General features: G+C 43.0%; 1 long non-coding RNA gene across 1 annotated transcript; it reads right to left on the reverse strand.

Annotated features, from left to right (window-relative positions):
- Positions 1-859: 859 nt before the first annotated feature.
- Positions 860-27,389, reverse strand: LOC125334071. The gene is made up of 3 exons (XR_007207069.1): positions 27,051-27,389; positions 4,655-4,719; positions 860-998 (listed from the first exon to the last, which is right to left on the reverse strand). It is a non-coding gene; the product is annotated as an uncharacterized LOC125334071 (long non-coding RNA).

Below are 27,389 nucleotides of genomic sequence, written 5' to 3' on the forward strand. Positions count from 1 at the left end.
GACGGTGAACGGGATGTGCTGTGCGGGCGTGCGGCCCGTGCACGGCAGGGTTGTGTCGGTGCAGATCACAGGCAGTGCCCCCCAGCTGGTTCACCCACCCCATAGCGCTCGACTGCCCAGCGGCTGCACCGTGCACCGGCCCCCCTAGCCACCGCCCCTCACCTGGACAAGGGACCCACAGCCCGGCTGGCCCTTATTTTACCTGATTTCAGTTCAGGATCGGCCCCTTCACGTGCAAAAGACAGTGTGAGATGTCACTGGTGGTGTGTCACAGCGGAGGGTGCTGCTGGCAGTGGCTCGGCCCCACCCCGGCCGCCCGGCCTGCAGGGCCGCCGCTGCGCTCTGCCCCGCTCTGCCTCTGCCCCGCTCTGCCCCTGCCTCTGCCCCGCTCTGCCTCTGCCCCGCTCTGCCTCTGCCCCGCTCTGCCCCTGCCCCGCTCTGCCCCTGCCTCTGCCCCGCTCTGCCCCTGCCCCGCTCTGCCCCTGCCCCGCTCTGCCCCTGCCCCTGCCCCGCTCTGCCTCTGCCCCGCTCTGCCCCTGCCCCGCTCTGCCTCTGCCCCGCTCTGCCCCTGCCCCGCTCTGCCCCTGCCTCTGCCCCGCTCTGCCCCTGCCTCTGCCCCGCTCTGCCTCTGCCCCGCTCTGCCTCTGCCCCGCTCTGCCTCTGCCCCGCTCTGCCCCTGCCTCTGCCCCGCTCTGCCTCTGCCCCGCTCTGCCCCTGCCCCGCTCTGCCCCTGCCCCGCTCTGCCCCTGCCTCTTCCCCGCTCTGCCCCTGCCCCGCTCTGCCCCTGCCCCGCTCTGCCCCTGCCCCTGCCCCGCTCTGCCCCTGCCCCGCGCCCCCGCTGCTGGAACCACCCCGGGCTCCCACCCTGCTTAGCGAGAAAGGGTGCTTGGTGTTTACTTGGAGTTGGTGAAGCTCCTCCGGTTCCGTGACAAAACAGGGAAATGCACATGATGATTTTCCCAGGGATGCTCTTACGGGGAAATCCGGAGATTAATGCACTGAAAGCATGGGCAGATTTAAGATGGGAGACTTTAATTCCAAGGGCTTTACGAATTTATTTGCTGTCTGTTTATAATACAGACAGGCTACTTCACTTCGGTGCAGTCTGAAATTCTTGAAATGTTATGGTTTCTTTTGGGTGGGTGGGTTGACATTTCATTTAGAAAATAAGCCAAGAAATAAGCTAATGAAAAAACGGGAGGATGGAACAAACAAAAGAATCAGGAAAACCAAGGGGATGGGTTCATTACTTTACAAATCCTATTACCAACAAAAGTGCAGAATGGGTAAAAATACACTGACTGCAATCATTCTTCTTTAGAAAAGCTTTTGTTCTCTGTTAAAATAAGCAGTTGCTTTGTTTTAAAAATCTGGTTTTGTCTTGAGTAGCAAAATACATCAAAAGACCTTTTTTTCTACTCACCCATCATGTTGTGAATTATTTATTCAGTATATCTTTTTTTTTCCCAGAGATATTTTCTGTTTAGAGACATTCTGTAAATGGGACTGTATTCTTTTTAGAGTGTAAGGAAGCAGTTAACTTTTTGTTACCACTTACAGTAAGAATAAAACATAATATTGGTAATAACAATAAAAACACTGACATCTAAGCACAATACAGAACCATGTAATCTGGCAATCAAATCATATGGCTTACAGGAATAGAAAGACATTAGATGGTTACTGTATATGAATGCAAGATTTGAGCGAGGCTCACAGGAGAATATTTGTAATTTATGCCCCTAAGCTGCAGTCACTTGACAGCATCAATATTTAGTTTCACATAAAAAAAATTAATTGTGCCAAATATTGATAAAAGTATTGTATTCCTTTTTGTTACTGCATAATAGGAGGGTCTAATGCTTATTAAGCCATTAAATCTACAGATCAAGGCAAGACCCCTACAAGAGTGTAATCTTTAGGAGAGACTAAAAGGTTCCTTGTAAAAGATTTGCCTTCAAGAAACTGTGTTGTAAGAAGGGCAGAAGCACTGGCAACATCAAGAAATGGATTTGTCTTCCTAAACCAGAAAATCCTTGTCTTTCAGTAAAACGCAAAGTTATACTGAATTATCTGCAAAGCTCTTACCCAAGACCTGGTGCAGCTCAGCACAGAGACAGATTCTGCAGCTGCAGGACAAATGTCTGATGCCTCAACAGACTGTTCTGGAGGTGACCCCACAGCAATCATCCTCTGATTTAAGAGTAGGAGAGGAAGCTCAGCACACAGCTGGAAAAGGCACTGAGTTGGTGGCTGCCAGGCTCTAAATTACACTGGATTAGACATGAGCAGATTTTTTGAGATCACGCTGGATGAGAGAGTTTTGGGTTGCATGGACTAAAAAAGAAGGAATCAATCTTCTTCTGCCTGCCACTACAATATGCACCTCACTTCAAAGCAATCTTCAAGGACATTATTCGTCAGGCTGACATGCATGTGAGAGATCACACTGTGGGTAAAAAAATGTCAAGCCGCACCTAGATAACACAGTCCAGATGATAGCAGGAGTCAGGGCTCCCTCCATTAGAAGGGCTCCCTCAATTGCACTGGGACTGTTTTCTTGGTATGATGCCAAGAGAGCTTAGAAAAGAATTCGACCCCAGATCTCTGTGAAAAGAGATTTGCAAAGAAGCAGCAACTTGAAATTTTCTGTCCAGCTCGGACCTCTTCACGCTCCCACTGACAATACTACTTAAAATGGAAGTAATTTCCTGCTTCTCTCCCTAATTTTGGTAAAAGGCTGATAATACACAAGCAGAAAAATCCTTCTTTCCCTTGGTCAGGAAGTCTGATCTTTTACAGCCTTTCATCCTACCCAAAAGAGTTTAACAAAATATCTTCTTTCCAGTCCATTGCCAGTGTGTACAAAGCAGGTTCTTCAATTTTATTTCTGTTTCTCTTTCCTAGTACTGAGAAGTTATGAACTGGATTTCAAACAAATTTTTAATTTTTTTTCCTAAGATTTGGAATCCAAGTAATCATGGGGGTTTTTTTTTAAATTTTATTTTTAGTATTTTTGCAAGCACTTGCTTTAGAAATAGGGCTACCTGGGACCTCCACAGCTGACTGCAAGAGAAGTCACAAAGTGTGGAGCTGAAAAAAATACATGGATCATAATGGTTATGTCTGAATGGCCCACAAATGTGCATAAAACAGATACATTAAAAAACCCCTTGTCTCTGGCAGCCCAGAAACTCAGAGGATTCAACTGTGATGGGGACAGGCCAACATCTCCTCTATTCTGGCATCTCCACCAACACTGGCTGCCCACAGTCACAGAGTAAAGGGATATGATTGAGCCTTTCATATTCTCCTTCAGCAGAAGCAAGCAGCACATGGGAGCTCAGCATCACAGAAGAAAGTTGTGGAAACAATCCTTTGCAATAATGCATTACTCTCTAAGTGATGGGTCTGAGACTGTTTTCCTTTCCCTGGTATTCATATGAAACTTTAACGGAGGACAATTTTTAGCACAACCAGCATCAGGTTTGACCTTCAAGAGATCTGTCCTAATTTAGAGTTATTTTCTTACATTGAACACAGAACTATATGACACAAACAAAAAAAAATTATAAAACTCGATTGTTCCTGGTGTTTGTTTTGTACTGCATAAAAGATGCAATGTGGACATGCATCTGAAGTCTGGAAAAACATCTTCATCCTTCAAGGTTTTTTTTTAGACCACCTCATCATCACTGAATTTAATTAATGATTTGAAATTAATGGATCAATGAGTTGGAATTAATGGATTGGAAGTCAGTCATATTTACATCCCTAACATGAGCTTCAGCTGCTCATAATTTATGCTTTTGGACTGAGCAGTCTGGCAGAGGGATACTAAATTGTGTTCAACCAGGAATTTCTAAAGACCTGGAGCCAGCAAAGTCATCTGCTGGAACAGGAAAACTCTAGGTGCAACCTGCCAAGGTTTTAATTAGGAGGTAGCTCTGAATAAGTGGTATTTTAGATGTGACTGGCCAGGGCAGGTAAATGTAAGTGACAGACATCAGAATTCCACTACTTACAACAAGAAGAAGAATCTGGCCTCTCCCATAGTGTCATCCAGCCAAAACTGCACAGGAGTCACTCTAAGATACGGAGACCTAACTTCTGTGGTAAATACCATCAACTAAAGTGTTAGCAAGGCACCCCCCAGTCCTCTTTTTCCTTGAGACCTAATACAGATGCTCTACATGGCAAGTGAGCTTATGCTTAGTGGAATCAGTAGAGGATTATGGCAAGAGCCTTCCTGCAGCTGCCAGGAGATGCCAGCTGGATCCAGCGTGTGGAAAAGAAAAACAGCATCTCCTCAGAGAGTGGGAAAACCTCAGCTTGGTACAGCCAGCGTTAGCATGAGAAATTATTTCACTGCTCCCACCAGCATGCAAGCTTACTCAGTTCCTGTCACTCACCACACATCCCTGCCACGGAGCCTGCAGGCTGTGAAAAGGGTGATGCTGTCCTGCTTAGCTGACTCATTTCACTTACAAAGAATACTTAGAGAACTCCAGTTGTGTTCTGCAGAAGTGGGTGTCACCTGTTTGTTTCTTCCCATGGTATAAATATGCTGGCATGTAAATCAAATAAATCAGTGTTCTATGGGATAGGACTACGACATGATTAAAGAAAAGAATTAACTAATCAGAGTCTTTACCAGTACTGCTTGCTGCTCTGGAAACAGTCTGCAGAGCTGGCTTCCCGGTGGGCTTATTCAAACTCCTGCACAAGAAAAAAAGAACTCTTTAAACAGGAAATATGAATGGCATCCAAAACATTAGATCTTCATCCTGACTGAAGTCAAGCCAGTAGCTAGGAGAGTTCAGTCACTCAGCCTTTGCGACTGAGTTTCACTTTATAAAAGAATTGAGTATTTAGCAAAAGCTTAACAAGACTGGAGAGTCCCTACAACCAGTCCCTACAGATCACAGTGCCTTCCCTTGACAGCTGCTGCCTTTGCATAAATACACTCTGATTAGCATGGTCAGCATCCCGTTCAGTGATGTGACAGAAGAATAATTTTCCAAAAGAACAGTAAGCAGAAGAGTGGAATTTTACTGCCAAAACCTTAAAATATCAGATATTGTCAAATATCAGACATCTACATAGAAACCAGTAAGGCTGAGAAGGTACAGCCATTCCAGGGCATACATTGGCAGGATTCTGCAATATTCAAGGCCTCTTCAAATATTAATAAAATAAATTTCTGGTGCTTAGTAGGGACAGGCTTTTACTAATAGTCCCATTTTCATGCACACAAGATCTTTCTCAGGTCCAATCAAAAAGACCGTATCTCCTTATGAACCTTATATTGTTTTAACTAAAAATGTCACAGCTACAGCACCACCCAAGGTAATTTCAAATTAATAAAGTGTTAGAACAGAATTGAAAGGAATCCAGAATTTTAATATAACTCAAGAACTTTACACCAGTCTCACATTCAGCACACACATGCATTAATTTAGGAAAAAGCTTTTGGAAGTTAGCATCAAGCTACTTGAAGAGGAAAGTTTGAAGTGAGCATCCAAGAGTTACAGGGAGCCAGAGAGGAGAAAGCCCACACCTCTGTTACTGTGTGAGGTGCTACTCTGCAGTCTTCAGGAGACACACATTTAGGCAGGTTTGGTGGCAGCTGCAGGTTGCACAGCCAAGCAGACCAGACAGCTGTTTCTAATCACTGATAATTCATGTGTAAAGTGAATTGTCCTCACTACTCCCTGTGCTTTGGCCAATGTTTGTTACCTGTATTCCCATGTATTCCCACGTGTCGTGACTGTCCGTAACTAACCAAAGTTTGCTCTGAGATCAGAGGATCTTCACGTAAAATGGCTGCACTTAGTCCTCCATGAAGCTGTGACTAAAGCTTTGTCCATGTGATTGCCCAGTGATGCAGACAAAAAGGATCCTGGACTGGACACAGGGCACCAGCAGCACTGGCATCTTCTTCAGAAAGTGCTTGTGAGCAATGGTGTCCTGACTCACGTGGTGCTGGCAGTAACACGGGAGGGGAGAGGAATGGCCTTGGAGGGGAGGATGCTGCCAAGGGCTCAGTGGGAAGGCCCTGGAACTTGTACTTCAGAAAGCAAAAGCAAAAATCACAGCTGGAGGAACAGCTGGCCTTGTGCTGCTCGGCAGGGGGACACCGGGCATGGATTCACAACAGCTGAATGACTGAAAAAGCAACAACAATATAAAGAGGAAATCAACAGCAGTGAAACTTTGTTTAAAGCTTCTCAACAATAGCACTTACATGTTTTCGTGTACGCAGGTGGACTGGGACCTAAAGGAGCTTGAGTTGTCAGTTGCTTACATTATGGTGTGCATTCTGTAAAGCAAGGTTCAGACCTAGAAGTACTTACAAGCCTGGATCTAGAATGCATTTATTGCCATAGCCCCTACAAATAGCAGCCTGCTCCCCAACTACTGGCATGAGTGAATGAATGGATGAATAAATGTTGGCGTATTAATAGCGGTAATTTTGGATGGAAGTCACATTAGTGTATGGATATACAAGGCCTACCTATCTGTTAGTAGGTCTAAGAGAAGATAGGAAATGTCATGTTAAATCACAGAGTTCTTCCTAAATCAGAACATTCAATGTATAATTGAAGGTGTTTTCACATTCTTAGGTTTCTTTAATTTATTTAAAAAGTCAAAAGACACAAGGTTGCATGAATCAATGGGGAGACATCTCATCAGTTCATTTTAGAAAGACCTCTACAACCCACATGGAAATGTCAAATTTTAAAATACAATTTGACATTAAAATGTCACAAACTGCCTCCACCTCTTCATTTAAGTAATTTTAATCACAGGTTTTAGTTTGTAGTTTGTACGGCACCTTATGCTAAGCACTATGTTGAAACTCTCTAATTTAGACCCATCTCTTTCCACTAAGCCCAGAATATGCAAGGTCCAATATGAATTTAATGGAATGAAGGTCAGAGTCTTATTGCTGGCATTATTGCTGGCATTCACTGTCTTGAACAGCCATCACTGACAACTGATCCATGAGCATCTCAGTACTCAGCTTTTGTTAAGGTAAATACACCTACTGGTGCTCCAAGATTTTAATCAGCTCATTCCAGTGAGACTTTAGAACCTCATGACGGTATGAACTGAACAGGAAAACAACACAAACCAGAGGAACATAGAAAGAAATTGCAAAAAGGATCTACTTCAAGGAAAAATAGTAAAATAACTTTTTATGGACAGGTAAGCTGACCTTTCTACTGAACTAATGGTTGTGTGAAGTCTGCAGTGAGGCAACTGTAAGAACATTTATTTACCTGAATATATTTAAATAGATACTAATGACTGATACAAAAATATTTGATTTTTATAGAAGGCTAGAAGATTGCACATAGCTGTGCAACACAATGGTTGTTTCTGAATGTAGCTCTATTTGGGGGCAGCCCTCCAAACTAAACGAAACTTGGACTTGAAATTCAAATACAACCAAAAAAATGACTCATCAGGGATCCAAAAATATTGGACCCAAAAACTTAGTAAGCTTTCAGCTTGTCATGAAAAGCAGCAATAAATGATAAATGCAGACCCAGTAAACCTTATTTTCAAAACCTGACAAGCCCACAAAACCAGACTTGCAGTAGTGCACTCTATTGCAAAAGCCATCAGTGCTTGTTTGTTCAAAATAGAAACTGTCAATACTTTAAGAGCCAACCAGGAGACATCAGTTCAGTGCAGATGGTGCCTCAGATTCATGCAAATGTCACATAGCACAGAGTGGCTGTGCAGAGCTGGCAGGACACTGTGTGCACATTTTTGGTTGCACCTTTGGAGTTTTGACGTTCCAAACATCAAGCACTTACATGCAAGTAATTTCAAATCTTACACAGGAGCATTTGAAGAGCTGTAGCTCTGCTACAATTTGAACAAATACAAATTTCAGACAACAGACACTTGAGAACGGAAAAGGGCAGCACACAACCTTGAATTTGCAAGGCAAAGCTTGTCAGATCTTGGGCTCCGTTGCCGGTCACAGCTTCATTTATGAGAAATCGTGTAGGATGAAAGTGAAAGGCACATACAAGTTTCTTTTTCTTACCTACAGATATCTCTAGTTTGCCAATGCGTTATCTAGACTCCAAAAGATAACACTGTGATTACTAATAACCATAACAGATGTGGGTTAGGTATTTTCATTTTTGTTGTTTTCATAGATTTTTAAGGCAGAGGGAGACTTAACAGTTGACCCCACTATTTGACACAGACCATTGGTTTATTTGCATTCTGGTACCTCTGGCTCTTCCTTTGCTGGGAACTCAGTGGTGTTTGAGTCCACCCCAGACCACAAGAGCTTCCAGCACTCACCAGTGGAGCTAAGGAGGCTGAAGCACACTCACTATTGCATTTATGCTGCCATTTAATGCAATTGGTTTTACATTCATTTCTGCCAAATGAAATACTTGAGTGAGTATCTGAGGATAGCAAAAATATTCTCCAGGTCCCTTCTTTCCCTCCATCCAGGGTTGTGAACAACAGTTAATCATATTGATGAAGGAATTAATACATTTGGGCAGACATTTTTCAAATGCAACTGGGCTGGCTCCAATCACTCTCCAGTTCCAGTGCTCTTCCCTGCCCGGTAAAATTTAGCATTCAGGTATCTAGGTTAGATTCAGAATATATAATGCGGATAGTTCACAAAACACTGGCTGACCCAGTTAAATAACAGTATATACAGCTCATAAAACCAGTGCTGCTCAGTATCAATCACTGATTCTTCTGTCTGAAGGCTGTATTCCTTGTTTTGAAGGGTACACAGTGCCTTCTGAAAAATGCTACACACCTCAGGCTCCTGTGGTATCAGCCCAAGTAATGGTCACTAGCAACTTACAAAATCAAGGCTGGGAGGAACAGTCCTTATTAAGAAAATCTTTGAAGTTTACAGTCACAGGAGTGTTCATTTAAATAGTGCCACATTTTACTCAAAGCTGGCAGTGTTTGGTGAATGCCCCTTTTGCTTGTGGCAACTTTCCCTTCTGTTTCTTAGAAATGTCATTGTACTACCCTGGGTTCTGGCTGGACACATGATTGTCTGGGGAAACAGAAATTCCAGCCAAAGGAAACAGAACTGAAAGTAACTGGAGAATCTTTCTCATTCATTATTTGATCTGTACAATAGATAGATGCATTTCCTTCTAAAGGCTGCATTTCCCAGATGTAAAACAGTAAAGGTCCTTCCACCGATACTTCCGCAATCTCTGTCACACAGCTGTGGAGTATTGCGAACTCATAACATTTGTAAAGAGTACTTGTCAAGTCAGAAAAGGAGCAGTGCCATGAAATTCTTACTCATAAACTGTGGGGGAAGTTTCTGTCCTTGAATTCCAAGCAATTTTCATGTTTTGCAATGTCCTCAAATTATAGTTTATGGTCTGTAACCTTACACTAAGCTTGGTAAATTCCTGGTACATGAGTGGGAAAGAGTGTGCTATTGTTTATTTTTTCATCAGAAAAGTCACAGATGGATGCCCTAGGAGCAATGCTTTCATCTTTCCTGGTAACTGGCTCTTGCAGGTTCACACTGAAGAACAAGTTTCCATCATGGTTTTCATTTTGCTGGTTTTCATTCACACATTTATATTATCTGTAAATGGCTGGATATATAATGCCTCAACTCAATAGCTCTAAAGTTGTATCTTCATGTTGCAGCTCTGCCTAAATGGGCAGACTGTGCATTTCAGATGGTAAGAAATGAACAGGCTCTGCATGAAAAGGCCTCTGGAAAGAGACACGTTGTGTCCTGGGTCAGTCCTTGTCCTACATCCCACTGAGTGGCAGGAGGGAACGTCTGCTTGTTTTTCCAGCACTTATTACTAAGTGCTACAGCTTGGTTGGGCAGAGTTTGGCCTCTGGAAGCAGTTTAGCTCTGATCATACAAGCACCAGAGCCCTGTGAAGGTGGGATGAGACCCCTAGACTGCAGACTTAGAAACTCTGAGGTGTACCTAAGCATGTCCAAATGCCTCAGCAGGATGGTGCTCCTCCTGTTGCAGAGCTGACTCTGGTTACTGACTGCTTGGGACTGAAGCACTTACTGATACCTTCCCCCCCCCTTCCTCTCTTCTTCCTTCAGTGTGCACAGATCCTGCAATAAAACCTTCTCATTCAGAAGGAGAGGGACCTCTTTATTGCACTGAAATGATAAAGCAACAGATGACTTACACCTGGGAGGTACTGCAGCTGCATTTCACCAGCCAGGAAATGTTGCACAGTCACAAAATGTTGCATACAGGAGAACTGAGACTACTTGTTTTTAACCCTCTGCCCTGTTGGGCATCAGTTTCCAAAGATGGGCTGGGTTCTCTAACTTCCCTAGAACTCAGGGCTAGTTAGATTTCTTTCTGGTTCAAACCTGTTGTTAACTTTAACATTTATTTGGCTACTGCAGCTAAGGCTGAATACTCATTTAACCTCACATGTTGTGCTTACAGTATATTCTAGGAAACTTTAATTAGTTCATGTTTTCATCTGAAATACAATCACATTTTTTAAAACGATATTTTTTAACATAAACCACCAATTCAGTATGGTTTTCCTTACCTCAGTGTTGCTGGTTTCATGTTTGTGGAACAATTGTCACTATATTTTCGAACTGAATTAAATAATAGAGGTTTGAAGTACTTCTCATCCCTTCAGAGACTTCATTAAAAACACTTTCCTAAAGGGGTATTATTATCTTTTTAACCTCCTCAGTTTTATCCAGCAGTTTACTAGTGAGATCTTTTGTGGGAATGTGGGTGCTTCCGGCATAAATTTGGGAAATCAGGCTCAAACCCTTTCCTGGCATGGACTTGAGGACAGGCTTGTCAAGCTTATTTTGAAATTACAAAGGACCTCAGACCATAGAAGGAAACATTCTCTGGTCTTTCTGTGAACTTGCTTAAGAGTTCACAGAAAGGCTTTCAAGAGCCATTGACCTACAGAAAGAATGGGCCTTGCCTTTAGGCCTGCAGGTTGGGGCATTGATTTGACAGAGGTGAGCCACTGAATTCTGTCTCAGCTTAAGTAGCTTATCTAATAACTGATTAATGTAAGTAAGTAACAGCACTCAGAAGACTCACCAGAATCCAGTGTTTCCCATCCCTGAGTGACTGCTCTAGCTGTTAAGTTCCCAAATACTTAACAAATACTCCTCATTCCCTCTCAATGACAGGAGACTGCTACTTACTTGTTAGGACAACTGCAAGAAAAGGGAGAAACTGAAGTTTGATTGCTCTCCTGCCAAGCAGGGACATAAGCCTCACTTTTCCACATTCTGAGGAGGTCTAAGTACTAATCAGCTGCCTCAGCAATGTTCTCTTGGCTTGCTCCATTTTTAAGACTGCCATTCTTCAGAGACTGATTTTTGAACAATCTTAAGAGGGGAAAAGCTTCAGCTCTGTAGGCAATAGTTCCTTGCTGGCTGCTTGCATGACACACTGGCTGCTTTGGATCTCCTCTCGAAGAAACTCAGTGCTCTCAGTGTACACCACAGAGGACCATAAACAGGTCCAGCACTTTATCTCAGACACTTCCAACTTTTGTTGGCAATGCTCAATGTTGTGACACACTTCTTTTCTGGCTTTTGGCCCAATTAACTAGAACAAGGCAGTGTGTTTCAGAGCAGGGCTGAAATCCATGTCTTCATTCAATGCTGAAGCTATTGGATTGTCTTTCCTTGGTGTGCCTATTTCCTAATCTGTAAATGTAAAGCTGGTCCTTCCAAAATGGTTTGTCATACACAAATGATGAGTGTGGTTTAACCAGCACATTGTCTTGTCTTTCACCCAGTGGCTGCTCTTGTCACACTTGAGAGACAAGCAAAGCACACCTTTGCAGTTTGAATTGCCTTGGAAAAGTATGTGGCTTCTTGCAGTCAGATTTTTCCTGTTTGCTGTGAGTTCACTCTGTGTGTAATGATTGCTGACAAAGGATGTAAATAATACATACAAGATATAGCAGGAGGATGAAGATGGTGGACACTACTGAAAATAACTTGGATGATAAAAGAACCAATTGAGAAGATGAATTTTCAACACACTGACTCATTCAGAAGGAAAAATTTGAACCAATTTGCAGTGATCATCCAGACTATTCTCTAGAGCACAACTCATGACTGATAAGGATAGATAATAATAGAAATCTAGTAAAGCTCTTGTGAACTCTGAGCCTTTAATTACTTGCACAGTAATAAGCTGGAATGCTTTTACTAGATGTCTTCAGCATGCAGGGATGAAAACATGGTTTTTTCCTCCAGCAGAGGGGGCTTGGCAGTTAAGTTTTCTAAACACAAAACGGAATGATTTCTTCAGAAATTGAGTAATACCAAAATTAAACTGACTTTTGTAGGAACTTGCATAGTATTATAGGTAAAAAAAAGAACTTCCTCCAAACAAGAGATTCAAATATAAACAGACACAATTCTGTGTGTGTTGTTCTGGTTATCTTTGTTTCCCTTATTTCTCAGTGTGGTTTTCTATTTCAGCAGATAGCCCTTGCAGTTACACCTGGCAGGCATAGTATGCAAGTAAAGGTTTTGCTCCTAATCCCTTCGAAAAGCTGAGTCCAAGTTCCTGTTAAATCTGTTCCTGTAGACTACTTCAATGTATGTACAAGAGAAAAAACAGAGAAGACACTGAGGTGAAGTCCTGGTGGAAAGTTTTCCAAGCCACAGCAAAGGTCAGTATTTGAAGGCAGAGCACGCCCTCTGAGTACTCCAGGAGTTTACAGTACAGTTATTTGAGGTCATAAAGAATTGACATAAATCTGGAGGGCCAAAAGAGACACTGGCAACCTCACAGTACGGGTGAGACCAAAATGGTGGATGTAATCCAAGGTGGTACAAAAACCAATTTGAAGCTAATGCTTAGTGTTAAGCTGCGCACAGTGTTATGTAAAGACAAAAGAGTGACACACCATTTCCCTTTAAATTAAAACAGGCTTGCTAGTCATCTGGTAAATTCCTCTTTTTCATGGTTAATTGGATTTGTCCCCCAAGTACTGTTTCCTTGCTCAATTTCTACTCTAATGGGGAAAAGTATACAGGCAGGTGCATTTGAATACCTGGAATTATATTCTCTTTACTATTTCTGATGAATAGTCTTACTCCACATGTGACTACTTGAAAATGGCACTGTTCAGTGCTGTTCAAAACCTAATTCTTTTACTTCTAATGAGAACTAGCTGTCAGTTTTAATGACAGATTCTGGTAAATGTAATTTCACTTCTGTGGCTCCAGCTTCTGGTGAAGGAAATATTGAAAATAATGATGCACAGGAGTAACTCAAAATGAAATTCATGCCAGATGTAGCAGAAGGTGCAAATGAATCACCATGATCAGTAAGGGTGCAGCACTTTCCCTCCCTGATGTGGGCACGGGCTGTCCTGTCACAGCCACAGTCAGCAGTCACCTTGCAGGATGCTGGGAGGTGCAGCACTCCCAGCACTGGGCTCTGCCCACTCACTGCCCTCACTGGTCATTCTGGAGAGCTCTTCTCAGAAGGCAGGATCTCAGCACCCACTCCGTGTTTGTGGGGCACCACCCACGTAGCCCCATAATTTTCTTTAAGTACTAATACTTAAAATAAGAATATGTGGGGGAGGAAGAGGAGGAGGAGGAGGAGAGTTCTGGTCACCTGGTGAAATAAAATTATCATTTAGCGTGGATATCGGATTGATCAGATTGTCTGTCAAACCTTCTATTTGGAAGTGGATGTACTATGTACTGACACTATTTCTAGTATTTCTGGTAGAAGAAAAAGGGGTTTAGGACAGTTCATTTGGGAGGAAGGGGGATGGGGCAGGTCACTGTGTGTCCTCAGTCCCCAAGCCAGAATCTCAGCTGATGGCACCAGCTCTGATAGATGGTGAGCCCCAGCCCCTCCTGCCTTTGAGTCCCCTCATCCAGGCCACATCTCCAGCACTTCCACCCACTGATACCAGCTCCCCCTGTCCTTGGACCTGGCGTCCTCTGCATCCCTCACCCCCCACCTCCAGTGCCAGGTCCTCAGTGCCAGCCACCCCTCAGTTCCCTCTGGCCTCTGCAATAATCTGAGCTCCTTCCTGGCACCAGCTCCTCGGGTATCCTCTCCTCGGGTGCACTTGGGGAAAACCCTGACTCCTGCTTTTCAGACTGGAGGGTTGCGAAACACACCAAGTCCTCCACCATTCACCACTGTGGCCTTGGCTGAGGGAAAACAACTGGGTGTCAGCTTTGATAAGGCTATGCCCCGGCAGAACACTGCTGTGGGGGGCACTGAAGGGGTTTGGGGAAGAGAAAAGAGAAGAAAGGTGGGCAGTTATAGGAATTTGAAAGAAAAAGAAGAATGTACTTCGATGTTAATGACTTGAGTCAGAATACAAGGAGGCTGAACTTCCCAGAAAGGAAGTTCACTAACAAGGAACCACAGATAACCTTCAGATGCCAAACTGAAAACTCTGGAGAAAGTAGACAATTCTCAGAAGAAAAAAAAAAGCCCTGTACAAGGTATACTTAATATAACAGACAGAAAGCAAAAGACAGACAGGATCTTGAAACTAAAAGAGATATTAAACAGAAATAAAAGGTTCTCTTAGATAACATCGGGCTGAAAAGCAGAAAAAAACAGATTTGAGTAAATTTTCAACCTGGGACATTGGTATTTGTTCACATGGAGAAAGGTCAGATGGGACAAAGTCTCAGCATTATTATGGAGGAAGCCAATAAGGAGTTAGCTGGGACCAGCACAGAGGGAATACAATAAATTTAAAAAAAATAAGAAAAAGGACTGTGGAGGAGAAGAGACAAGGTAGGAACAGAAGAGTAAAGAAAGAAGCAGCAGAATAAATATTGTATGGGATAAAGAAGGAAAAAAGAACAGAACAGCCCCTTCTAGGTCAGCTCATAGAAACCTGCAGATCTCCCAAACCTGTTTTATTAATTCCCAATGCCAAATTTAAAGCTGTGTGCGTACAGAACTTTTCACATGGAAAGCCAACTATCTGTGCAAATTCAAAATGGACCAGGGTAAGCATTATCTCAATGGCAAAGGATGTTCCAAAACCACGAGCCCAGAGGAGTAAATTGACATCTGACTGCTTCAGACATAAAATAATCTAGTGCAAGTGAGACTGGATGCTGCTGATCTAAAAGCTACTAGACATTGCTACTGCTGTTATTTTAATAAGGGCTTCTTCCAGCTCAGTTCATCTTTCCATAGGTGCTAATTCTTTGAAAGAACAGTAGGTACATTAGAAAATGTATTTTAAGTAAATACGTAATTGTCTCCCATTCAGCATATTTACACACATACGCTTTAAAAAAAAAAAGAAAAAGAAAAAAGGAAAGGTAATTTCTGAGAATTCCTGCACTTGAAATGAAAGCAACAAAAATTATAGTATTTTTAGGCCATCAAGAGATGCATGTAAGAGCCCAGTAAAAGTATGTGAATAAAAGTCCCAAGACCTTTCACGTGAAAGATCCAAGCAGGCACATCATTTTGCAGGTGTGGGTGGGGTCACTACTAACCAGACAAGAAGTCTGAACAGTCCTGTTGGGTCTACTGTGAGATCATTACCTTAAGACACTAAAAAGTAATGGGTCATATTTGTCAATTCAATTCTTCCAGAGATGAATGGAGCCCCTCTTGGAAGAATGCAAAAAGAGAAGTAAAACCACCCAACTAGAAAAGGGTGTCTGTGCTGAGTTCCCAGTGACTGCAACGGCTGAGTCACAGTGGGTTCTTGGACATGCAGGGGAGTTTTAGCAGGAAACCGCCTACCATTTTATTTACAGCTCTCCTTCAGCTCTGCCATTCGACTCAGCTCGGTAGGTGATTTTATCACTCTGCATGTTGTGGATGCAGTTGCACAGAGACACTTTCCAAAAGGCCACATATGTTTAGCGTTGGTTTTTCATGAAGTTTCAATACATTCACTTCAGATGGAAGAAATACTGCCCCTTCTGCCTCCTTCTCTCCATCGACTCGGATTTGAGTCATCCCTGACCTGCACAGATGCTTTGCATTGCTCAGCTCATCTGTTTAGAAACCAGCACACTGGCAGTGTGTACCTTGTGAGCACAGGCAGATGCAGTAGCACAAAGGCACTTATCTTCAAAATTTGAACACTTCTGGTGTCTCGTGATTAATTTTAAGGAAGGCAAGAGCTCCAAAGTCCAGAAAAGCTGGGGGAACCCCAGTTCTGCCAGCCTATCCCGCCTCAACTCAGTGATTTCCATGTTCAGCACCTGCGAGAGTCCTTCTCTCCCACGTGCAGCACATTATCTTTTTGGCAATTAACATAATTAAAACAACAGTAAGTTAGTATAAAGAACCCCATTCTAGAATGCTAGCAAAGTTTCTTCTTTGTAAAACACAGAATTATCTACAGGAAACTGTATTTAAAAAAATCTGGTTGTTTGCAAATTTCAGCCCTTAAAATTAAGACAGGGCCTTCCTTGTGTTTCCTGCCAACTCTGTCCTAGTTTTTTACAGTTGAGATCACACTTTTCCCCAGCACCCCTGTGTCAGTCAGTGCACACATGTGTCAGTGGGCAGATTTCAGGCTGCACATGCAAATATAAATCTGATATTGCCCAGTTTTTCAGATTTTGGCTTTGTAACCAAATACTATCGGTGTGGCGTGTGTAAGAGGGTACAGGATGGCAGGAAGCCTGTGGTATGTGCTCTACTAAAGTGCAAACTCCTGATTAGGAGAACAGAAAAGGAAATGGGGTAATGGTTCTCTGGAAGAGTGATGGGCTCTCTGCACAGCCTCATGACTGCACTGAAATCCCATTTTCAGAAAGGAATGGCAAGTAAATCCCCGGTGATGAGGACTTGTCTCCAGTCATGGAGTGCTCCTCAGCATGGTAAACACAGTGGAGAAAAATGCACAGAGGCTCCCAAATCTGCTTCTGCCTACAGAGGCATTTGTTATATGTCCCCAGCCCTGAGAAGAGGGGTGGGAGGAGATAAGGGAAGAAGCAAAAACCAAGAAGATACCATTTCTGTCTGCATATAGCAGTATGCAGAATAGTTTATGTAAATTAGAATCAGCCACAGGACTTCTGGGAAGTTGGCAGTGACACTGTCAGTGTGTCAAAGTTAACGTATGAGTGAAATTAAGAGAGGGAAATCTCTTAAAGCTGTTTCTAAATAACCAGTACAAACATGCAGTTCATCCAAAATGAATTGCTTTGGCAAGCTATGTTGGCAACTTCAGACAGTCAGGATCACTTTCTCTTTTTTATGCTGCACAAAACTCTGCTGGTTTTTTAAAGCCAGATTCAGCTTTAGCCCTGCCTTTCAAGGTCACATTAGAGAGATCATCATAGGCAGGGCAGAGAAAGGATGCTGCATGAATCATGAGAGATGATCTGTTTGCCAAAGCCCTGCAGCATTTTGTGCAGCACCTCTGTCACATGAAGAGGATTCATTCATGACCTGAAACAACTCAGTGAGCGCGACTCCCCAATAGCAATGGGTTTTACCTCCCCAGGCTCCAACCCAGTGTTTCCCTCTCCCCTCAGATCACACCCCTCCTACTCTTCCCCCATCACAACCACGTGTTGGTACAAAATGAACAGGAAATAGCCACACTCAGATCTGCCTGCCACCCCGCTGGCAGAAACTGGGAAGAGAGGAGAGAGGAGAGAGGAGAGAGGAGAGAGGAGAGAGGAGAGAGGAGAGAGGAGAGAGGAGAGAGGAGAGGAGAGGAGAGGAGAGGAGAGGAGAGGAGAGGAGAGGAGAGGAGAGGAGAGGAGAGGAGAGGAGAGGAGAGGAGAGGAGAGGAGAGGAGAGGAGAGGGAAAAGAAAACCCCACAGCCTTTCAGGGAGATCAGAAACCAGTTTCAGGAAACATTACCAACTTTGATGGTAAATGCAGCCACTGGGAGTAAATGCATTTTTTTTGTATGTGTGTATTGGACCAAGTTTTTTATTGAATTTCCTAGAAACACAGGAGTAAAAGTGTGGAATGCTATGACTTATTGCTGGAATACCACAATGCACCCGTATCAGTGGTGAGCTATTTTTAGTATGGCCCATGAGCAAGCAAGAAGTGAGGACTTCTTTGAACCAGGCAAGCTGCTTTTTCCAGCCCTGACACCTGGAACCCTCCAGTGCAGGGATCTCTTGGCAGCCTCTGCCTGAGGCTCCTCTTGTTTGTGGCCCAATGGTCAATGACTGTCCTGAGGAAAATGGGACACTAAGAAAGTAAGGATAAAATAGGCAAGGAATAAAAAGCCAGAATTAACCAGGAGGGATTAGGCACTATCCTTTCAGATAATTCAAAATTTGTAATGGCAAGTGTATCTAGAAGAGAGCTTTGAATGTCTTTGTCCTTAATCTCTTCAAAAATAGGCTATTTTTAGCAGTAGAGCTAAGGTCAGGACTACTCTATTGTGGATGCGATCCTGCTTTTCCATTTTGCTAAAAACATCTACTTGGAGAGCTCTGCCCAACTGCCACTGGCAGCATTTTGGATGCAGAGGTCAAGTCTGCACATGAAGTCATGCTTGCATTCTCCTATAGCCACGGCACATCCATCACATTCCTATTAAAGCAACAGCAGCAACTACAGAACAAAATGTTCACCTTGCACAAAAAAAGAAAAAGATTCCTGAGACACTTCCTAAGAATGCAGACTGGAATGCGAAATCTTCTGAAGGGCTCTGATTAAACTCCTGTCAAGTCTTTAGCAAAGAAGTCTAAACTCACAGAAATGCCCTCCTGACCAGAGCACAGACTCTGAGCATGGACTTGGGAAGATACTGGGACATTTTTAACCTACCCAGAAATTCTGGGTGTCTGGCTGGCCTCTGAAGCTCAGCAAACCTCTCAGGATGTGCAGGATGTTGTCTGTAGCCTGCTCCACCTTTGCCATGGGTAAGGACAGCACTGTATGAGGATTACAAAGGGTCTAACTGCAAAAGTACTCCCTGTTAGTAATTTAACCTTTCTTACAGACTCAGGAAGAGAGTATATAAACATATTTATATGGGAAATTAGGAGAGAGAGCACAGTATTTAAATTTACATTAAATTTACATTCATATGTTTATTGGTATTTCTTGGTAGTATTGTAGTAGGTGCTTAACTGCATCTATTTTCCTGTAAAAGTTCTACAGGGAAAAAGCCCCAACACTTGGCATGGGAAGAATTGTATCTGCTTTTTCTTTACAAGTTATCACACAGCTAATTTGAATTTTTAAACTGGTGATTAGAGAAATCTAATTAAGGAACTTCAGCTTAGATATGTACTAAATCAGCAACTACCTGAAGGCTATATTTTATGTTGGATGAGGCTGCAATGTCAGGAATATACAGATCATTTTGTTTAGAAGTAAATCCTGAAGGTCACAGACAGAGTTTTGGTACTACTGCAAAAACTGAGAGGTAACTCAGTCCATACTCCAGTGGTATATGACAGAGCCAGTACAGACAGCTGGAGCAAAGAACTAAGGAGAAATACAAATTTAAACTGTTCCCCTGTACAAATAGCTCCAGTTACCTTTCCAAAAGGCTTTTCTGTGAGTAAAGGTGTATCAGAATTACCTGTGGTTTCTGGCCACATGTCACTACCCACATGTCCAGTAAGTTTTTGACAGTCATTTTGCCAAGCTCAATTCAGTTTATGTGACTAAGGTTAAGTCTTCCTCTAGACTCATTATCACACATTTTCCCAGTATTTTCTTTTGATGTTATTGTGAACTGAAATAGATCTGCAATTGAAATACAGCGCAGCACAGCATTTCCAGTTTAACATAAGTGACAATAGGACTTCTTGCACTCTCAGAGGACAAAGTGGCCCTGGAAAAGTGAGTCACCACAGACAGAAAACCTCCCTACAACAGCAACTCAGTGAGATCTCTCCAGAACTCCTACAGGAAATCCTCCAGGCTGGGCATTCTTCCCACTTTCATATTCTTAATTATCTAATTTACTGATAGGGGACATCAAGGCCTGCATGCTAAGCTACACTAATTTTACATAACATAATATTTCTTCTTAAATAATCCAAACGTGTGTGTGGTGAGGTCTGTATCTAACTAATAAAGATCTTTCTAAAATTAGAAAATGCTTCATTAATATTCTTGGATGATGTTTCTTTAACATCAGATGCCAAAAGTTCTACATTTAAAGGACTTTTTATCTTTCGTTAGAAACTGTCAGCTTATTCTCCTGATTCCTAGAAATTTTCCTGGAGCTGGCATATGGTGAAGCTAATCTATTTTGAACTCAGCTTGTTGAGGTCACATGTAAAATTGGCTGAGGTTTGCAATAAATCTGGAGAGGGAAAATGTCTGAAGAAAAAAATCCAATTCTTTTTCCACAAGAGCAATTATGGTGGAGTTTTTTTCCTTTTCTTTTCTTGACAAATGAGGAATTAATATTTGTACTCTGAAGAAAACTATTGACCCACCTATCAGGACCTATCCTTTCTCCAGGGATAGAGGAGGAACAGAAATCTGGATTATTTCTCAATACTTTGAAGACCACAAGCCAATAATAAAATCTAGATTGGATCTATCTGTACAGTAGAATAAAAGGCGCACATTCAGTAGTTTCTATTTGTTGGGTATAGGAGTTATTAGATACTGCAGAACCTAATGTATTCCATCATCAAAAGAGTTTGGTGGTTTATGATTTGGGATTTGACATTTGACTGCAACTGTAAAAAGGATCTGTCAATTAAGGTAAATTACATGCACAGTAGGAAGACAGAGGTCAGCATATCATGCCCATGGAAGATCTTTTCCCTGAGTATTCATAATGATTTATTCAGATTTAGTCATCCAGGCTTGATGGCTTCAAGTTTTACAAATCCAACCAAATAATCTGAAAGTGTCTTAGTGAATTGTGAAAGAAATAAGACTGTCCACCTGGATCTGGCTGACAAGCTGAAAAACACTGCTTTGCCATCACCTTCTGATTTCTCAACTTCCAGTGTGCTACTTCTGTCTTCTGGAACAGTACCACATCAGTCTTTGTTCACCTTAAGAACAAGACCACTTTTTTCCTTTTAATTTGGACTATAGTATCTCTCTACATTCAAAGAGATGGAACTGAGATTTGCATCCATTTGACCATATTAAGAATGAATTTTAATCAGTTTCTGTGGACTGAAAACCAAAGGTGAGGGAACACTTGAATAATTTCCTCTACCTCACCTCAACCATAAAAAATCTGCTCATGTGTTGATTATGCCCAAGAATAAAATGCATCAGAAACTGATTCCACAATCCTTGACTTACTACAGTAGAAGCTCAGCGTTTGCCTCTGGAATTGTGGGACCACCAGAAAGAGCATCAACACTATCCATCTGCAGCAGCAAATGAAAATTTGTAGTCATGCAAACCATTTAGGACAATCTAAACTGGCACTGAAAAGGAGAAGTGGTGGAAAATGCCTGAAAGAATGGGAAACTATAAAAGCAGAGAGTGAAGATACCTTTGAAATAGCAATAAAAATACACCGGAGACCTTTTTGGATTGTTAATTGATATTTTGCTTGTTATCCTCAAGGTTCCCACTCAAAAATAATTTTTTCCGAAAGCTCACGACCTCTCCTGTTCACTCTTTACAGTCAGAATCCCCTTCCCATATTTCATGGATCTGTATCTGCCTGAGGACTCCAACTGCATATGCAAACAATACCCTCGGCTCCAAAACCCACAGCACAGTTCAGCACCTCAGCTGATTTTCCTGTGTCAAGTTACCACTCTCCTTTCACAGGCTTGGGATCTGAAAAGACACGAGAACAGGGAGCTGGAGAGAAACAGAGTGTGGCTTCAAGCAAGGGAGGGAGTACTGGGGAGCAAGGGAAGCAGTGGAAAGGCAGCAGAGCTCTGTATTGTCTCATTTTGGAAAGGATCACTCCAGTGTTTTATTTCAGCCAGACTGGAATAAAGTTAGCAACTGGCTCTGAATTCAGGATCTGTGTTCCTCCACCCAGCACTGAAAGCTCTGTAGGTGTATCTGGAAGCCAAACTAGCTTTATATGCTTCTGCTTTACAGTGTCCAGCCCAGTATTTATTGCTGCAGTTCCCCTGAATAGCACCCTGCTACCTCTGCAATTAGCACCAACATTATTTTTAGGGACCTAAAGTTCCTTCATCAGTTTTGGATTATGCACATACAGACACACACACACAATCCAACACGACAAATTTGTCATTTGGATGAAAAAACAGCAGAAAGCAGGCTGCCCTTTCACAATATTTTTACCAACAATTTGAGACTTTCCCTTTTTTCCCCCCACTCAACTAATTACCAAGAAGGATGTCTAAACTACTGAAATGCTGAAAGCCTAAACCACATTTTTGTGTGGTTAAGCGCTCAGCATTTGAATTCATGAGACTAATGCGAATCTTGATTTGACTTAGTATCAACAAGGAACTTCCACTGAACATCAGACAGGATCCATTTAGTCTGGGCTCAGGGAAACCACCATTAACTACCCCTGAAAAAGTAATTAACAGCATTTAAAATAAACAAACAGCCAGCTGAAAAAGAAACTTCCCTCATAGCCTCAGACAGTTTAATTTATTGCTTATTTGAAAAATAGCAGTTTATACCTCTTACAGTGAAATATTTCAAACATGGACTATTCAAAGGAACTTAAAGGACAGAGAGGCTCAGCTGTTATTCAGCCTTAGTCCACAAGTCCTGTGCAGGGCCAGGAGCTGGACTTGGCAATCCTTGTGAGTCCCTTCCACTCAACTTATTCTGTGATTCTGTGTAATTAAGCTTAATTTGCTTAACTTCCAAACCCCACAGTTCTCCATTCTAGCCAGACGTGCACTTTCTAACAACGAAAACAGTGATCGTTTTTAGAAGACAAAACCACAAATTCCTCTCATCCATCCTACCTGGATGGGATCTGACTTGTACATTCTCTGCAGAACAGCACAAATTCCAGATCAGACAGAATTTATTAATGCTGTACCAACTGGCTTGCCCTTGTCTAGGTAGATGCTTATCAAGGCTTGGTGACATCCTCAAAATGTATTTTGTTCTTGGCATAATGACGAATTTGCTGTGACTGACATCCTGGCCAGACACGCATTGTTCTTCAGTGATACCTAGCATGATAACTAAGTGTAAAGTGAGTCACATCTGTAGCTGTTTTACCTGGAAGAGTTGACTAAAAGGATAAGAGGATGACCTGCATTCATCAGGCCCACTTTACTACCTCTTAACTTAGAAAATGATTGACTGGATAGTATGGGAATGGAGATGTGTGAGGAAATCTCTCATCACAATAGCTGCATCTCTTGGACACACGTCCTGTTTAAATACAGCAAACTCTAACCCAAATACCTCACCAAAGTGGGTGACAGAGGTTCACACTTGGCTCAGTGCTTCTGGTTTCACTGCGTCTGAAAGCAGACTCAGAGACAGTGTGGTGTCTAATTTACTTGCAAAATCAAAGAATTCCGATTTCAAGGGTTTCGTTTAAATGAAAATTCAGATTCTGGAGAAGAAAACAAAACCCACTAAAACAGGAAGGATGGTATTGTGGTTAAGTTTCTAGTGTAGGGCTGCGAAGACCTGAATTATGTTCCATTCCTAGCCCTTCTGCAGAATATCTCACCCTCTGACTTCAAGCAAATCACTGAATCTCTTGGTGCTTCAGTTCCCTTTTTCTCAAGATGGTGTTGGTGATTTGATCAGTTTAGATACTGAACACATTCACATAAGAGCTACCATGTACAGTATCAGCACAAGAGAGGCTCTAACCTCAAAAGACTAATAGTAAAATATGTGACCCTATTTACTGAACTGTTCTTGCAAGAAAATAGCAATTCTATATTAATTCCCACACTGATCACCCACTTACTGTACCAAACTCTAAACAACATGCTGTCCCACAGACACACTGGCCTGCCAATTACTCCAGATTCATAACAGAATCAGTGTCTGCTTCTATTCTCAAAAGTTAGGAAAAAGCTAAAATGGGGAGTGCCTGCTGATTTCCTAAGCCTTTCAGGTTTTTTGATTTTTTTTTCCCACAGGACTGTCCCTGCAGTGGGGATGAATTCAGCAGGGTGTGGAGTGCCCCATTATGGAATTTATACTGGGGAACACCATACATGGTATCACAACCTCCTCCCTCCCGGTGGTTTCAGAGGGTGAGGAAAGGCTTGGAGCACAAATAGAGGAAGCTCTGCCTGTTCTACTCTGCTGTTAGTTGGGCTAAGAGTGTGGAGTTTAGAAAACTAACCAACAGGCAAATGTCTCACGTATTCCCAACAGATACAGTACTCTCCTACCTTCAAAACCACCTTCAGAACCATGTTTTTTCTCTTGCTGCCTCCTGGCAGACCTTACCTGGCATCCCTATTCCCAGTGCTTTCTGAACAGATTCCTTGTTGCCTTTGCCCTGTTTCTAGCCAGTGAGCCATGCTCCTGCTGCATAAATGCCCAGCAATTCTTCTTAATTTTCTGTCATTTTCCAAAACAATATCTACAAAATAGGGCTAAGGACTCTTATTTTTAGCAAAAGCTGAGTTTGTTCTTTATCCTGGCTTTTGGAGGTTTACTGATACAAACCTTCAGAGCAAAAGCATTTACTTTCCTGCTCTGGAAACAAGAGAGAAAGGAAGATGGGATAATATCTCCCAATAATTTTCTCTCCAGATTTTGCTTTTCTTTTCTGAGATCATCAGCAGGGAAGAATGGGAACACAATTTGTTCCTCCACATGAAAAAGATAAAAATAGGCATTTCACGTGGAAGGCTTTACTTATCAAACAGATTCTAAGTCTAATTCACTTCGCAAAAAGCAGCAAGTGCTCATTAAGCTGCCAGACCACGGATCAGAATCACCTGGACTGGCAGCAGTGCTTTCACCTTCAGCCCTTTATCTAGAGACGTTTCCCCATGTGCTCTGTCCAGCAGCTCTGCCTCGGTTCCCATTTCTGCACTGCCCTCTACTGGGTACAGTGACCCCATCCTGCCGGATCCTGCTGGCACGGAGCTCTTCCCAAGGCACACACTGCCGGGGGCTTAAGTCGAGGGAGAGGATGCAGGAAAGGCAACGAAAGGATGGGAATGGAGGATTGCAAAAACGAAACATGAGTGGGTAAAACTGAAGATTTCTCAAGAAAGCTTAACTTGTGCAACCCTCACATTAAACCCTCAACTCCTATCACAAAAACTTCACTCACTCTGAAAATCTTCACATACTACAGCTGAAGCCCACTTCTCCTGGGCAAGCCTTTCTAAGGCACTTCATGGAGCACCCCGGACCACTCTCACTTTGATTCACATAGGGATGGTGTCAAACTCCATAAGCAGCAGCCTAACACACTTGGCTTCTGGTGTCCGAGCTGGCAGGTTCACTCCATTACTTTCCTCTGTGACTGGGGAGTTCACCTACCCACTCGAGCCTTGCCAAGCTCTGGAGCTTTGCAACTGAATATTATTACCACATTCCTGCTCAATGAAGACGACTTTTTGGACAGACACTTTGTCAGCTGCACTACTCAGTCCATGGCAGACAGGCTGCATGTGCACCTGCAGGATCTCTCTTTCCCCTGTGATCTTACAAAATTAAAAATTACATGAGAGTGAAACAGCTTTCCTGGCACATCTACAGCAACCTTCAGCCAACTCCATCTCATGTGAGAAACATGCACCCCACTGTGCTGCATTACAGCCATGCGGTGCTCTGCTCCTTAAAGCCACAACGATGGCAGGAGAAGGCTGCAGCAGCAGGGAGGGAGGAGTTAAGAGAATCTGAGCTGTACTTTTGGTTCTGATTTACCTTATCTTGACAGAGTTAAACACTTCAAAACCCTTTTCTTTGAAGGGTGGGCGGGGAGGAAGGGGACTTTGTCTTGGCTAAGTAGACTTTAAGCTGTTAAGGGCAAGGCCTCTCTGTACTACCTGTGTGAACACCAACAGTGCCATATCCAAACCAGCCATGGAATCTATTCCTGCACGGAGCACACTATGCCAAAGCGAACAGTGGCGATATTGCATGTTCAAATTCTAAGGGAAGTTTCAGTTCCACCATTCCTTCATGCTTTTGCTTTACACAGCAAAGCAGATTAGCTTCCCCCAGCTGCTTACACCAAACCTTGACTAAAGCTGTGTTGCTCAAAACTTGAGAGAGCAGTCTGCAAAGTGATAAAGTGAATCTCTGTGCCAGGTCTTAAAATTAATGGCACACTACTTCTCCAAAATCATGACAACTATGCTCTTGCACGACAGAACATGAGCAGTAAATTTTGGTGGCTAAAGCATCATCAGAAATTTCCAGGTTCACCTGGAACACTGGCTGCACATCACTGTAAGGTGCTGTATTGCCATCAGGTAAAGTCAGTCTGTGACCACACTGGATTTTGACAAGAATATTTAGTCTCAAAGCAGGAAATACATTCCCTCAACTTCATCCCAAAGGACAACTCACAAGGCCTTGCCAGCCCCTCTCCCCTTAATCATTTGATAGAGACATTTCCTTTTCATTGTCACATAACATCATGTTAACTGCAGGGAAACTTCTTGGCCTTTAAAACGTGTTGGTTATTATTTTAAGGAACATCCTCGTTGGAAGAAAGCACACTTTACTGGGCCTGCTTAAGGGAGCACAGAAGACACTGGTGTGGTACTTAAGGTTTCAAATCTCCTGGGTGAGCAGAACAGCATTCCAAGTCTCCTGCACTGGCTGCTGGCAAAGCTATAAATACAGCTGCGATTTAAACAGTTACTTTTAATTCTGATTACTCTGCAGAAAACCCCAGGGAAATTCTGCTTTGAAAACTCAAACCCCAATTTATCATCTTTAAAGTCTTCTCAGTGGAGGGATCATGAGCTTCTCTGAATGCTTTTCTCGCTTTGTGATTATTGGTCTAATATTTTGTCCTTTCTTGGACATTCAAGTTATACATTAAGTCCTCTCACCTCTTCTGTCCACGCTGACCTGTTAGCTCTGAGGAGAGCAGCTATTTTCACGTTAAACCTCCCCCCATTAGTCTCTTGCTTGCTTTTCTTGCCGTCTCCCCCCCGCCCCCGCCACGTTTTGAGGTAGCTGCCAGTCAGAGCCTCATCCATCACCTACCTCTAGTGTCCCCTCGCCTCCCTGGGGCCTCAGAGCGCTCCGTGCTCGTATTTCCCCCGCAGCACCTCTCGGCCGTGCCCGCGGCCACCGCCTGCTCCGCCGGGGCTGTCCGAAAAAATAAAGCAAGAAAAGAGTAAACCCAGACGTAGTCGGACATGAGAAGAGAGGTCGAAGAGCATCCCCAGCGGCGGGGCGGGGAGCCCGCGGGGCGTTCTCCGGGGCCGGTGGTACTGCTGGCTCAGTGCCACCAAACTCTTTGGGAAAGCGAAAGTGAACAGAGGCCGCGTGTTTTCCGAGAATGCGGGGGAGGAGCCGAGCTGAGCTCCGCCGCCTTAAATA

This window comes from Corvus hawaiiensis, chromosome 16, assembly GCF_020740725.1.
Source record: "Corvus hawaiiensis isolate bCorHaw1 chromosome 16, bCorHaw1.pri.cur, whole genome shotgun sequence".
NCBI lineage: Eukaryota > Metazoa > Chordata > Aves > Passeriformes > Corvidae > Corvus > Corvus hawaiiensis.